General features: G+C 41.7%; 1 protein-coding gene across 1 annotated transcript in view; it reads left to right on the top strand.

Moving 5' to 3' along the window:
• The first annotated feature begins 6,986 nt into the window (after positions 1 to 6,986).
• RALA (RAS like proto-oncogene A) overlaps positions 6,987 to 11,669 on the top strand; it is a 49,462-nt gene continuing 44,779 nt past the window's right edge. Inside the window, exon 1 of the mRNA XM_065397759.1 lies at positions 6,987 to 7,022. The gene's annotated coding sequence lies outside the window, so the exon portion shown is untranslated. The remainder of the gene's footprint in view (positions 7,023 to 11,669) is intronic.

Genomic DNA, 11,669 nt, shown 5'->3' with positions numbered 1-11,669 from the left:
AAACTTAATATAATTGTGCACCATTCTTAAAAGAGGAAAAGCAATTCATGCATAGGAAATACTACCACCCCCATAGTGATTGCAGTTCAGCAATACCTTCCAGTGGAAATGCCTGCCCACCCACAGACACAGCAGATCCCCAGCATATACATTTTCTGCTGGAATAGGAGGTTGCTCTCAAAAGCAGTCAGTGACTCTGTCCTCTTTCTATTTTTGCTCCCTAGATAAATGGAATCTATTCAACCCTGATGGATTTATTGAAATCTTACAGGGAAAATTGGCATTTCTTGCATGGTAAAGCTGCACAGACTGCATTTTCTGATGAGAGTGGCTCATTCATGTATGTCACCAGAACCCTGAGCTAAAATTACAGTCTTAAATTATATATATTTTGTGTGTGTATATATTCTGTGTATTATAATACAAAGATAAATTGAAAGAGAAAAGCTTTTGCTGCTTTGGATTTCATACTCTGTACTGGAATAGCACAGCAGGGCTTATCACAGGCACTATGGCATGATCTTTATACTCCATAGTATAAAATTATTTAAACCAACTGAAGTTCTCAGTGTAGCATTCTTACTATTTAAATTATTATGCAACATCAGACCTGACAAATATAAAATTGTCTAAGTCTGTGGTTAGTAACATACTAAACATTTCCATGCATGTTTTGTATACACACATACATGCTAGTACATGTGCTGGTAGACAAAAACAGACAATTGCCACATGCCTAGAAATCCTAGTTCACAGCTGTAAAGACAGGCAGGACCTGATTCTCACTGCCTTGCACCTTGTGTTTTAAACTGGTCCAGAGAATTTTAATAGACTTTCTCAGAAATATTCCTGTTGATTTGATGTTAGAAAGCTTATTTTTACACTCCCCTAGCACAGGTGTAAATAATTACATAGGTGCAAGGTAGGGGAGAATCAGGCTCTTGGTTTTATAGAAATAAGTTCTTACAAAACCTAGCATCAAGAGAAATATTTCCATGACATTTTTTTTTTAAATCCCAATGGAACAATTTAACAAACAAACAACCCAATAAGTGTTCCACTGAAGCCTTTGCAATCCCATGTTTGCATGAGAACCTGAAAGTGAAATTTATTATTAAATGACTCTAAGCAAACATAAAATTGACTAATCTATTTTCATTTTATAAACTGAGTGAAATGCAAAAATTAAACAAACATAAATAGTGAAAAAATATATTTGTTACATAAGTAAAGAAGTTTGTTTTGTAAAAGCATACCAGGGCAGATTAATTGATATATAAATCTAGTTTAAAGTGGAATTGTAGTTTTAGAACTGGATGCTGAATTCAGTGGGAAATATTTTCCTTTAAGATTCTGTCTGTATTTAAGAACTGCAGTAAACTCTTATCTTGTGTTTTGCATGCATCCCAATGTTTAATGAACCACAGAAGTACAATCACTGCTAATGTGTGACCAGATGGCAAGTTAGCTGTGCTCACATTTCCCACTTTTCAAAAATATTCAGTTTTAAATCAGAAAGGGGAAAAAGATATTGTGAAATAGGTTTTGTTACCATGAAATATAAAACCTTTTAGTTTGGGCTGCAGGATAAAAATGACATTTGTCATCTCAAATGATTGACAACTGGCAGAACTATGACTATATCTAACTGGAAAAAGTGTCAATAAAATCATAGACATTTATTTAATGGGAAAATAGTTGCTTTTTTAGAAGTGATCCAATTCCCACTACAATCAATGAAAAGACTTCCACTGACTTAAATAGGATTTCCATTGACTTCAGTGGGAGAGGTCCCTTCTTTCTGTACAGTGGAAAGTGAAGGTGGATGATTACCCGTTAGGGGTATGTCTTCACTACCCGCCAGATCGGCGGGTAGCGATCAATCCAGCGGGGATCGATTTATCGCGTCTAGTCTAGACGCGATAAATCGACCCCCGAGCGCTCTCCCATCAACTCCTGTACTCCAGCGCCACGAGAGGCGCAAGCAGAGTTGATGGGGGAGCGGCAGCAGACGACTCACCGCGGTGAAGACACCACGGTAAGTCGATTTAAGTATGTCGACTTCAGCTACGTTATTCAAGTAGCTGAAGTTGCGTAACTTAGATCGATCCCCCCAGAGGAGTAAGGGAACACAAAAGAAGGAGAACAGTTGCAGCGTACCATGCTGACTCACAGCCCTGCATTACTGGTAGTAGCCCCTTCACAGCAACAATGGACCTTTGGAGCTCCATGGGATTTCAGGGTGCATGGCTGACTGGAAAGAGATGGTGAAACTAAGGGGCAGACATTCTAGGCAGCATTAACATCTGATTCACAGCTTCTCCCAGCTTCATAACAGGAGGTAGTGCAAAGTTGCAGACCAGAGGACCAACAACAGCACAGCGCTTACTCAGTCACAGTTACATGTGAGAAGACCTTGGCTATATTGATAGAGACACAGTGGTGAATGCGGACAACAAACACAGGGATGCATTTTAAGTGGTGCACTGCAACTTTATTAAACTTAACACAGAGGAGGGGCGCTACTCACCCTGTCACCATACTCTTACCTCCCAGGCATGTTAAGTGGTTCTATTTCAGGGGTTACAAGACTCCCACCATATAACTTAGTGGTAGGATGAGGAGAATCTACCCCAAGACTCAGCTCACTATTCTGAGTCCTACTATCCACCACATGCCACTCCAGGGGGACAGAGAGTACTAAAGTGGGGACCTCAGCCCCCAAAGACCATAAGATCTTCCCCTATCCCCTGAGGCCCATCAGTGAAATCCCAGGTCTTTTACTTCTGGGAACCATTCCTTTTGGCCTTTTAACCACACTAGAAACCGGCCACAAGCCGCAATGAACTAACATCCTTACCGAGTATTATCATTAATTATTAAATCCTATTCCTATTTAACTTAAACTGCACCTCCAGGATCTGGCGAGGAAAATGAAAAACTTCTTAGGCCTTTGCCAATTTGACCCAATAGGAAGAAAAAAGTTGTCTCTGACCCCAAAATAGGTGATCTGTAGAACACAGCTCTGAGGCTATCCATCCAGGGCAAGGAGTGTAGAGCTGCTGAAACAGAGCCAGAAGAGACTTTAGATGGCCTGTGCTAGGGTTTAAATTAATGAAAAAGGGCAAGGGACCAATCAGCTCTCTTCCTCCCCAAGCTAGCGAATGGGTGGCTAGAGACTCTGAAGGGAAGGGACACCCTGCATCCCCTCTGCTTGTGTTCTTCTCCCTTGTTCAGCAGGGGCTGTCCCAAATGAAGCCAATGCCATCAAGTTCCCCACCTGTTGAGGTGGGTGGCTGGCATTACCAAAGAGCAGGCATTCTATACAGATGCTCCAAGATCTGCAGGCTTGGGATCCCCTGCTATCCCTAGGCTGTGTCCATATACAAGCTCATACTCCTATTCCTTCCATGCTGCTACTATTCCCACTCCTAAGAAGCAGCTAATGTATGAATTTCTCCCCAGGGTGACACATGCAGAATGTTTTGCATCTGTTTTCCTCTGTCTTCCATAATTTGGTGATTTAGCCCCAGGTTATCAGATTTCTCTGATTTAGTTTTGTAGGGTCAAAGATAGGTCAGTTTGTGTGGATGAACATGCTCATAGAATTGAGCATTTTATTAGAATGACTTCATTGGAATGTTCCCATGTTGTGATATCGTACCATGCATTTTCTAAAGCTCTATGGGAGATGCAAAAATTAGCTCATAATAAACAGGGAGGCCAAAGAAGCTACATCCCAGAGAAAGATTGACCAAACACTGGCTAAATGCCTAGGATTTGACATTGTGGAGAAAAGTGAGCACAGAGAGCAGTATTAAATGATTATAAAATGTTCAACCAGCTCTACAGCTGGTCAAAATATTAAAAAAAAATTTTTTTTGCACATCCCCCCTCATTATTTTTGCACAAATCTCTCCCCCCCCCATCACCATCCTCTGCATCCATTGTTGAAACAATGTTCAAAAATTTTCAGCCAGCTCTAATTACCAGTGATGTCCTGAACTGACTAGACTACTGAAGTGTTACAGTTTGATAAGCCAAACATGCAGACCAGGTACTCACTTTCGATAATATAACAGGGTTTAGTGTTTGCATAATGGTACTAAATTGTGCTGTTCTTAATTTTGAAACAAATTTCTGTTTAAGTCTAGGGTTTATTAGTACAAGATATGGTTATTAAGGAGTTAACAAGGAGCTCCCCTGAGATATTGTTATAACACTGAAATGTGGTCTCCTATTATCCCTGTGTTTCACGTGGTTACTGTAAATCATTGTGCTCTGACTGGGCACTGAGTGACCACAAAATATAGAACCATCTCAACTTCTGACTACCCCTTCCTTCTTACCTTGTCACTGCACCTAAATTCAGTCTTTTGAATATCTTTCCTCTGCTTCTCCTTCCCCTTGAGGAAAACTCTGGTCTTTCTTGCCCTCACTAAAAATAATAATCTTTTTTAAATTAATGACACGTGCCCCAACCTGTTCCTCCCAGTCACTAACACACACACTCCCAACCCCCACCAGATGTCAAAACCCACTCCAAACACACTTCTGTTCTCAACATCTTATGACAATCTAATGAAAGATTTCACCGGTTTTGGTTTAAAAACTGTGGTCTTCTCAGATATGACCCTTACCTTTTAAACAGAAGTTTATAGACAGACCATGGCAGTCTTGATTAACTCTCTAGCCTGAAAAGCCTGTTCTGACCATAGTAGGATTTCTGGCTGATCATCAGAGTCAGGTGGGTATCTTAAAAAAATCCACCAGTACTCACTCTAATAGAAATCTAATTTAACTTTGAATGTGTAATATACAAAGAAATCAAGAGAGTTAGTTACTAATATTAACAGATGATGTAACCTCCAACATCTTAGATATGGAAGTATGTACACATAAAGGAAGTTTACATGCCTGCAGTTAAGAAAGTGATCCACTAATGGAACCAGAAGATTGCTGATGATATGCATCCTACACCTGATCAAGATGGCTGATGTCTCATGCTATATCTAGTATTTACAAGTTTTTCATTAGAAAATACAATCCAGCTCTGATATGAAATCTCATTTTGAAAACTAAGAAATAAATCCACTAGGCTGGTTTTGGCCTATAAATCCCTAAATGGCCTGGGTCCAGCCTCAAGGAGAGACGGCCTCTCTTTCTATGATAAACTGCCAAAGTTGTGATCAGTGCAGTCACTGATGCTAGATACCTGTTGTTTTTGTTTTGTGTGCAATTGTCCAAGTTATTGCCATGTGTAAAAGGGAGGCTCGGTTAAGGGCAGACTGAAAATCAGGCTGTTATGTTCTAATCCAAAACTATGTTGCTGCTAGTTAACATCTGTGCTGACTTCCTGAGTACCTGCAGGAAATACTTTAAGAATGATTGGATTGGGAGCTTGGAATGCATGCTTTTCCCAGTTTTCTTTTTTCCTCCATATTGTACTTTTTGCATTCTTACTATCTATCTTTGCTCATCTATCAACCTAACTTGGATATTTTTTTAACTGCTTCTTAAGTCAAGTGCCAATCAACAATTAAAGATAACACTGAGCGTGCCCTAAATGTCCATATTCTCACAGTTAGAAGTCCCTTGTCCCAGTGTGCATACCTGGGGATTTCCTTCTTCCTCCCTCCTTTTATTATTGCCTTCTACTTTCTTCTGTTTAGGGCTATTTTCTAATAACTGCACAATCGCTTTTAAAGTCCTGTGTGTTGATCAGGTGTTAATACTTGTACTATTATATAATACATGCCAATTATTACCACTTCACAGATGTGATATTTATTATTTGTCTCTAATTAATTCGTGATATAGTCTGAAACCTTTAATAAAATTGAGATAAAAATAATTTAAAAACATACACAAAAATATGAAATTTGGGGCTCAAATTATACTTAGCAGTAGAGTGCACTCCCACCAGAGTTTGGGCAGAAAACCCTTTTGTGCAATTTAAAAGATTCAGAAGTTGGAAGTTAGATTGGGGTGGGCAGAAAGTGTGGAACTTTGCTGATGCTCCCCCACAGTAGTTTTTATATTCTGTTGAAAATATCAGGGGAGAATGAATTAATAACAGTGACATTACAACATGATACAATTATATTTGAGAAAAAAGAACAGGAGTACTTGTGGCACCTTAGAGACTAACAAATTTATTTGAGCATCAGATTATGCTCAAATAAATTTGTTAGTCTCTAAGGTGCCACATGTACTCCTGTTCTTTTTGCGGATACAGACAAAGCATGGCTGCTACTCTGAAACCTGTCATTATATTCCAGAGTTAATGCTGCATTGAGCTGAATGGGGGCAGTCCACAAACTGTGGAGAGCTAGTTCCACAATCTGTCTGCAGATCCAGGAAGGCAGCACTGAACTGGTGCATTTTTCTTTGCAAGAATTTATTAAAAGGCTGAAAACATTTTTTGGGGAGAGAGAGAGGAAGGGAGATGTGGGATTTCCTCCCATGCTTCCCTCTCACCCCACAGTTCAGCGTATAGGGCGAGAGTGTAAACACAAGCCACGCCCCTCCACTTCACAGCCACGCCCCTAGTCCCCCCATACACTGGGCACGCTCCCTTCTTCCCAGCTCCTCCCAAACCCCGCCCCCGCCAAGCAGAATTAGCTCCTCCCCTTTCGTTCCGAGTCCCCCACTGAAGCCCCGCCCCTCACATAGCCCCGCCCCTCCGTTCCAGCCTATTAGAGGCCGCGGCCTCACAGCTTCGCTTATAGCACTAAGCGCTGTTGCCCCGTTTCCCCCGGAAGTCGCTGCCTGCCTGGCTCCACCCCTACTCGGAAGCAGGTTCCACCCGGGCCCGGCCGGCCCCCGGAAGCAGCCCTGTGTGGCGGGTGCTGGTCTCAGCCCTGCGCGGAGCCGGAGTCTCTCTGGAGCTGGGCGGACGCTTCCCCCGCCCCCCTCAGCCCAGCGCGAAGCCGTCTCTGAGCGCGGCGGCGGCCGGAGGAGGAGGCGGTGGGCGCGGGATCCCCCCCAGCAGAGCCGCCGCCACAGCCACAGCCGGGCAGGTGAGTCCGGGCGGCGAGGGGGGGCGGCGCCCTGTGGCTGCCCCCCCACACACACACACACCGGGGAGGGCTCGGTGACCCCGGGTAACTCGCTCCGGGGCTTCATCCCGCGCGGCCCCTCCCCGGAGACTCTGGCTGCGGCGCCTCAGGCGGTTCCCCCCCAGTCCCAGCCCGCTTGTGCCAGTGGGGCTGGGTGGGTCGGTGCCTCCCGCAGGGCGAGACCTGAAATTCCCGTCCCCTGAAGGTTAAAAGCCTCCCGGCGCCGGCGCCTTGCCCCTCCCTTCCCAGGGCCGGTCCCGCTACCCGCTGCGGCCGTGTCCGGCGCTGGGGCTGCCCCTGCTGGGAAGGCTCATTCATTCCCGCCGGTCGTCTCTCATTTGCCGTCCGGAGCTGGGCGCTCCCTGGCCAGCCTTGGCGTGAACGTGCCGGGCCGTCCGCTGCGGGAATGGGTGGGACCTTGTCCCAGAAACTCCTATCATTGATCTTGTTAGTTTGGCTTGTGCGTGTACTCGGATGAGGCTGGAAATGAGTTGCCTGAAATCATGGGTATTTGCTGTAATGTTTTAATAGTTTGATTCACTCGTTTTTAAAATGGCTTTAAGCCAAGCTTTTATTTGTAGATCAGCCACCTAGGTTACTCAAGTTTTATTGTTCTAGTGTTTAAACAGCGGCCCACACCTCTGCTCTAACAATGGCGAGCGCCTATTTTATCTATGTAGGAATGTTTTTTGTTCTAAGTGTACTTCTGATGCAGTGTTAATTGTATTCTAATATCTAGTCTTAACTTCAAAAAATGACCGAGATCTGTGAGAGCAACTGAATTCTTAGGGTATTGTGTTCATCACCATCTTAGGCTGCATTTAAGAGCCGTTTACTGTAAAAACTTAATTGCCAGTGGTTCTTTTGTGTGGTAGTTCATGTTGTATTACTCTTAATCTCCTTGGACTTAATTATAATGTCCTGCATAACAAAAACCATAGGAAGGAATACTAAGTAGGTATATTAATGCGTTTTCTAAATTCCTAAAACTTTACATTTCCTTTTGCTGGATTAGGCTAGTAATGATTCAGTTTTGTATCTATATATAGCCTTGCATGTATTTGAGAACTGATTTGCATAACTTAACCAACTCTGATGCTGAGCACTGCTTCTTTTACTATAATATCCTGGCTTGCATGCAAGAATATGCATGTGTAGCAGTATCATTGAAATGTATTGGTAGGGATTGATGATCAACATTTATGGCTTCTGAGTTGGAAATCACCTCAAAATTTCATATCATATCTCAGAATTTCTTTTCAACCAGGAAAATGATTACAGCAGGTGATGCCTTCACAAGAGGGTTGGGTAATATACAGCCCCCTCCAACAGTCCTCTTTATACAGTGCTCAACATCAGTAGAAATGTTCACATCTGGCTTTCTGTACAAACATGTCAATCTAGCAGCCAAATGTGCTGTTAATATTTCTAGCTCTGTTTCCACAGCAACATTTCACATCTAGGTTTTTAAATCCGGCTGTGTGGGGTTAATCAAGGTTGAAATGCAAAGAGGGGTTTATCCAGAACAGTGAATAGCTTAATTTCAGGAGGAAGATGGTAGTTGAAAGAAATGCAGATACTACAGTAGTTTGTTTAACAAGGGCTATCATTAGACTGATTTTTTTATCTATCATTAAAAGAAATGTAGATTTCTCTCCCCTTCCCCATTTCATTAATTGAACAGGAGGCACCTCAACAAATTTATATTAAACTTCTGCAAAAGTCTGAGTAGTTCTAATAGAATGAGGAAATATTGAGTGACTCCTGAGGATTTCCTTCTGGAAGTTTAACTGAAATTTTCCTTCATATTTCACTCTTGTGACTCTACGTGTTAAAGGTATCAATTTCCACCCTTTAGATTACTTTAGAAATATGTATTATCGGTGTTGGGGCTTCTGTTTTCTGTCCCCCATTTTTATAGGGACAAATAATAGTGACTCCCTCCCACTCCTAAAAAATAAAACACTTGGCCAGTGGTAGAGTAAAATAACTGGATTATGCAAGACAAAATACTGAATTCTATTATTGACTCATCTGAGCTTGCTTTCAGTCAGCTTGGGTTCTGCCTAATTGAGGAAAAGGATGCAGTTTCATGGTGCACCAATATATGTCTTAAGAACTAGACATGTTTCAACAATGTCCACAAATAACAGATGAGAATACCGTAGTTAACTGTCTCTTTAATAAAAGAACCGATGCTGTTGCTTTGCTTTTTCCTTCACAAGGGATTTTGTCATCCACATGTCCAGTTTCACCAACTGAAGCAGCATTGGGGAGAGAACGAGAGAAACCTAAGATGACTGTCACAAGCACATCTAATCATTTCATATGGTGTCACCATGCATAAACTCTATGGGAACAAGAGGCAAGACCTCTTCATGGGAACATATATACAGATAAGCCCCTCACAAAATGGGGGTGGAGGGCAGGGGAGAAAGTAATGCTGGATAAAATCTATTAAGGAAAGGCAAGAGAGGAGCAACTGGGTGTTAGAGATTGGAGATGGCTACAGCCCAAATTTTGCTTATGTATTTATGTTCACTGCCATAAGAACAGTTTGTTTTTTGACGCCTCCTTGGTCTTCTGCTAGGTGTACTGCACTCAACATCCCTGAATATATTCTTAAAAATATGAAAATGCCCCCTCAATTGACTAAAATAACTTGCAAGACATGGGGCGCATTACATTTTCATGTATGTGATTGTCTTTAAACATGTTACATGTTAGATAGATATAAAATGTAAGAAATTACTGCTGGTGCAAAGGGCTGTTAGAAACTGAGGCATGGCAAACAAACTGAGGATTTAGCATGTTATGCTGTCATATGTGCTGAAAGTTGCTTATGAGGACCTTTTTGGCAACTTTCAGCATTCTTTTTCAGCAACCTCAGAATTCTAACAGAGGAAGTGATAAGCACAAAAATACAAGATTTAGTATAGAATCATTAGTGACTGCTAACTTGGCAAAAGAAAAACTTTGGAATTTGGTCTGGGATAAGTAACTGTTAACACATGTCTAAAGAGCATCTACTAGCCAGCAAACTTGTATACTAATTCATGTGTTTATGGCAGACTTCTAGTACACCTCTAATTCTCGGTGTCAAGCTATTAAAGTATGCTAATTTGCCTTTAAAATTTTATTTTAAACCACATCAATTGGCTACGCGATAGCCAATGTAATAGCCTACTCAATATTATGGAAGTATAATTATGTTGCATGTTTAGTAGGTGTATCACTTCTCCAAATTTAGGTTTCAGTGACAATATATTAACAAGAAGAAAGGAAACTTGCATAACATTGTGGCAGATTTACTAAATGTAAATTGATAGCTTCCCCAAAACATCTCATACATTCTGATTTTCTTTGCTAGAATAATTAGCTATTTCATGATTACTCTGGCTCTTGGGGGCTTGGGGAAAATCTACTCTTGGTAAGTAGGAAAGTCTCATAAGCAAGTACTATTGGCTGCAGTCTAAACTTTCATTTAAATGTTTCTAACCCCTTGGCGGGGGGAGGGGGGTACAGGAGGGAAACCATAGCCTCTCTGGGGCTGCTAACAGCTGGCTCTTATGCCTTTTACCAATGCTTCTGAGATTCCATAAGCCACAAAAGTGAACTGATCAGAGACGAGTTACTTTTCAGTTTCTCAAATCTCTGTGGCAGCAGTAAAACTGACAACAATAAAGTCAGTTTTGTACTGCAGAGTCTTGCAAAAGCTCAGAATAACAGCAGAAGCAGGTGTTGTGAAGGAAAATCTCAAAAATGAAGTCAGGTGGGGGGGAATAGAATGTAAGAAATCAGTACCGCCTTTTTGTGGCATAAGATGTAATAAAGAGGGTTGGTTGCATAGCACTCTGCAAACATTATTTGACTTCTGTTGTTTTTGATCAACTATGTTATAGTTAACAAACACTCTTTATTCAATATATATTGGATTAATACCAGTGGAATTCACAGGAGATATCTTGCTCTCTGAACAGTCCTAGAAATCAGGTTTCTATTTAACTTTTAAATAAAACTTATTATGTGACAGTTATGGTATTATGAAGGTTGCTGGTAGTGGCCTTATAGGTGGGGTTGCAAATGGAAGGTATAAAATGGCACACGGTATTTATATTCCATTTTAAACCCTATTAACAAGATAATCTGTTTTATTCTTCTAAATTGCAGGGGTGTAGTGGTAACTTGACTGGCAGGCATAAGTGTCAAGTATGCTTTTAAAGCCTTGGTATTTGTTTCACTTACATTTTGCTGAGGGAAATGATGTAGATAATCATTTTTCTGCACTGCTAATCTCAATCTCTGATTCTAGTCTTCAGCACTTTGAGACTATTCACCTAAAAATCCACACATGCTCTTAACCATATAGGCAGAGAGGCATGTATTCAAATAAATATTAACAGGGAGAAAATAAGAATGGCCATACTGGGTCAGACCAAAGGTCCATCCAGCCCAGTATCCTGTCTGCTGACAGTGGCCAATGCCAGGTGCCCCGGAGGGAGTGAACCTAACAGGTAATGATCAAGTGATCTCTCTCCTGCCATCCATCGTCCCCCTCTGACAAACAGAGGCTAGGGACACCATTCCTTACCCATCCTGACTAATAGC

Source organism: Emys orbicularis, chromosome 2 (genome assembly GCF_028017835.1).
Source record: "Emys orbicularis isolate rEmyOrb1 chromosome 2, rEmyOrb1.hap1, whole genome shotgun sequence".
Classification (NCBI taxonomy): domain Eukaryota; kingdom Metazoa; phylum Chordata; order Testudines; family Emydidae; genus Emys; species Emys orbicularis.
The sequence above is the reverse complement of the archived record's forward strand: the minus strand, read 5'-3'. Positions and strand labels throughout refer to the sequence as shown.